Source organism: Neovison vison, chromosome 2 (assembly GCF_020171115.1).
Source record: "Neovison vison isolate M4711 chromosome 2, ASM_NN_V1, whole genome shotgun sequence".
In the NCBI taxonomy this organism is placed as follows: Eukaryota; Metazoa; Chordata; class Mammalia; order Carnivora; family Mustelidae; genus Neogale; species Neogale vison.
In genome coordinates this window covers 109,333,499-109,337,532 of record NC_058092.1, presented here as the reverse complement: position 1 = coordinate 109,337,532, position 4,034 = coordinate 109,333,499, and the positions used below count along the sequence as shown (strand labels likewise).

At 46.0% G+C, this 4,034-nt stretch overlaps 1 long non-coding RNA gene across 1 annotated transcript; it reads left to right on the top strand.

Annotated features, from left to right (window-relative positions):
- Positions 1–1,327: 1,327 nt before the first annotated feature.
- LOC122900530 lies at positions 1,328–3,167 on the top strand. The gene is made up of 2 exons (XR_006383243.1): positions 1,328–1,420; positions 2,473–3,167. It is a non-coding gene; the product is annotated as an uncharacterized LOC122900530 (long non-coding RNA).
- The last annotated feature ends 867 nt before the right edge of the window (positions 3,168–4,034 follow it).

The window sequence follows — 4,034 nt, the reverse complement described above, 5'->3', positions numbered from 1 at the left end:
TCCACTCAGGGTCTAGGAAATCCCAGAGTTCCTCCCAAGACTGGAGGGCAGTAGAATTTCTTCATACAATCTCCCTAGCTTTTATTCTTTCTCATCTGATAAATGGTTTAGTTATTTAATAACCTTGCACAGCCATAGATGGGGCTCTTGTTGTCTGACTTGCTATCAACCCAGATATTAACTCTGGCCCTTTTCTTTATCCCCTAAAAATGTGAGAATATCAATATTACTTCCAAGAAAATCCTGTGTTCATATAATTGAATTGATAATAGGAGTTAGGAGAAGCTTATGAAACAGAAAGGGACAAAAAGTTGTATGATGTATTACTTCTGTTCTTAAATGTCCTCTGGCCTCCACTTCACTAGGGGTCTTTCCCTTGGTTGTTTTATGCTGGGCAGTGACTATCCTTCTACCGTCTCACTATTTCCATGCTGCCTTTCCTCTTTTTCCTCTGCCTTCCCACATGACCCCTGGAAATCTGAATTCTCAGTCTCACTGGCCAGGTCTTCCCTCTGTCCCTCCTCTATAAAACCTTATTCCTGATTCACACTGTCTTATTAAAACCTATCCATAATCTCAACAAAACAAAAAGGGTCTTGTATTTTCCTAACCAGGTTCACTTTCTTTAAAATACAATTGTAATTAAATAAATGAAAGAAAGAAAGAAAGAATGTGTTGGCATTTCTTTAGAGATTATAGCACGTTATAAACTCTCTACTAGAAATTTTCTTTGCGTTAGCTCACTGACTCTCAAATAAACATACACCCCCACCAAGAGGTATTTTTTATATTATTTCTATTGTAGGTGGACAAAACTGAGAACAAGAAGGATGAGGTAGTTTTCACAAGGTCAGAGAGATAATAGGTGGCAGAACCAGGATTCTCTCTTGGGTCTGACTCCTAAAGTAGTTTCTTGGTTGCTAAGGCACACATACATATCTGCAGACACACACACACACACACACACACACACTCACTCACTCACACACATATAAGGTAATAAAGAGAGAATTCTGTGAAACTTGGTTAAACTAGACTGAAACATTAAGATATGAGAGACAAGAAAAGAGACTTTGGAAACTCAAGCTCCAAAACTGAGCCAGGCATGTATTCAGCAGGGACAGTGGGAGAGCAAGGTGGGGGATGATTACAGTTATTCTCTCCCCACTTTTTCTAAGCAGCCCTATTACAAGCTGGGAGTAGCTATCCTGAGTTCCCATGGAGGAAGGCAGGGAGCAGCTGCCAGTCACCACCGGTCACAGGACCATGTGGGTGGCAGGAGGCAGTCCCCTCATGCCCAGGTTCTGTCTCACAGGCTGAGGGCAGAGCCCAAAGCCAGGATAAAAGGGCCTCACAGTCAGGGCATCTCTATACCCTCCTCTCCTGAGGTGCTGACAAACCCAGTGCTGCCTGTGGACTGGTAAGTGTCCCTTGGGACTGAGAGCAGAGCCTTTCACAGAGGGAGCTCAGACCAGAGCAGGGGGCAGGGGGCAGGGGGGTATTAGGGCCTTTGTAGTGCATGTGTGTGTGTGGTGGGGGTGGCCGTGAACAGAGGATGAGATTGGGTTCGTGTTAGCAAGGAACAAGCCACAGGGACACTGAGGGAGGGGCAAGGAGCAAGGAAGGCTGGGAACAACGTGAGCAGGAGCAACTGTGTGAGTGTTGACAGTACTCTAGAAAAAACAAACTGATCTGTAGTTGTTGGTCTCTGGTTGGAAGACTTTGCAGCATCTACCACCTTACCAACCTGCAACTGTTGTCAAAAGGGAGGCTTATCTTTGAAAGCGTAACTATCCCTCCCGGGAAAAGTAAAGATGGGAACAGGGACACTCAGCCAGCAGAGAGGAAATCACAGTTGACTGACTTATTTAAGCACTCAGACAAAAGGGCTTCAGAGTTAGAGTAGAACAACTCAAATCTTGATGCTGAGGTGTTAGTTTGAGGTGAGTGTGTACAGGATACCAGAGCACTGGGCCCAGTCAGAGGCCTGGTGCAAGTCCCAGCTTACAGTCAGTTATCATTTCCCTCAGCTCATTCTTCCAGCCAATCTCCAATGTCCTTTGTGGGTGTGAACTTCTATGTCCCTACTGGACCGGGATATCTAGAAAGTTCTCCAAGAGGGAATGACTGTTTTCCCCAAAGAAGCAATTCCATTTCTAATCTGCTGTCTAGATTAAGTATTTCCATGGTTTTTGCTCTAGAATTTCTCCTCTAGATGTTTGGTTTTGAGGACTTTTCCTTAGCATATTTTGACTTCAGTGCTCTAATTATATAACAGATGAAGCACTTCAGAGATGATATGAGAGCATTCGGGGAACTGGTAGAAATAATTAAAGTTTCTCTGTTGGCTTAACCAGGACTCCATTTAAACTGTTCATCAAATAAAGGCACTGGAAATGAAACTGCAGACAGGAAGGAGTGGGGCAGGGGGGCTCTGGGTCCTGGGTCTGACTGTGTAACTCTCTCCCTCAGCTCCTGACCCCGCCAGCCCAGATGTCCTGCCAGCAGAACCAGCAGCAGTGCCAGCCCCCTCCCAAGTGTCCCGCCCCCAAGTGTCCCCCAAAGTGTCCCCCCAAGTGCCCCCCAGTCTCTTCCTGCTGCAGTGTTAGCTCTGGGGGCTGCTGTGGCTCCAGCTCTGGGGGTGGCGGCTGCTGTAGCTCTGGGGGTGGCGGCTGCTGCAGCTCTGGAGGTGGTGGGTGCTGCCTGAGCCACCACAGGCGACACAGGTCCCGTCGTAGACACCAGAGCTCTGGCTGCTGCAGCCAGCCCTCAGGGGGCTCAGGATGCTGCAGTCAGCCCTCGGGGGGCTCTGGCTGCTGTGGAGGAGGCAGCAGTCAGTCCTCTGGAGGCTGCTGCTGATGGGGACCCTGTGCCAAGAAAAGTATGCTTGAGGATAGCGAGTGACCAAATCCTTTCTCTTGTTCCTATTTTCCTGCTGGTTCTGCCCATATGTTTCACGGGTCTGAGTGAAGCCTTGTGCTCTGGCCCATAGGATCCCTGTTCCCTGGTGTCCAGGAGGCACAACCCCTCCCCCAAACCCATTTACTCACCTTCTCCCCCATATGCATGGCTGCCCTAGGAATCCAAAGCACAGACCCTACAACTTTCAGTAGCTTACCTTGTTGTAAACCCAGCCTGATGTGAAACAATAAAACTAGAAATCTTCACTCCCTCTTGTTTTGATTGTTGTTTTCTTTTTATTCCTACAGTATCTTTTTCATACTCTGTCCTCAACTCCTGCTTCCCCCGAGGCCTCAGTGTGTACGGAACTTACTCAGGTTTACCAACTGCACCACTAATGTCCTTAAGAGCAAAACAAATTTTTATTGGTTCAGAATCCAATCCAGGAGCCAACTTTGCCTTTAGTTGCCAGAATTCTTTAGTCTCCTCCTATCTGTGACAGTCCAGGCTTTTTGTCTTTCATGATTTGAAGATTTTTAAACAGTTGTTGGTTTTTGTAGAATGCTTATCAGTTTGGGCTTGTTTGATGATTCTTCCTGACTCGGTTCAGTGGTACATTTTTGTAAGGAATGTCCTGAGGGCTGATACCATGCCTCACATGATATCTAGTTGTCGTACCCCTTAGACCCTGAAAATTGGAATAGAGACATCTGGGAAATTCCTGATAAAACTGAGACACTGAATTTCTAAATTTCATTCCACCAATGTGTATCTTTTGCCAATAAAACAGCCTTTTCATCCCACTCTGAGGAGGTTAACCATGCATTTCCCAAGGAAGCTGACAGACCTCCTGGAAGCTCTTGCCTTGCTGTACACCACTAGTTCTCTTCAGAAACCGTCCCACCATCTATCTTTGTTTCCATACATGCACCTCGACTCAAGTCCCAGTAGGACCCAAAAGGTGATGTAGAAAGTGTGACCCATAAATAGGTACAATACACTGTAAAAGAACTACATATATTTTTTTTCTGATTTATATAGATATAAACCCAGGGAATATGTATGGGATGGATAATAAGGGTATGAGATAATTATAAAAGGGACATAAAGTTGGATGAGGCCGAACTTATTTA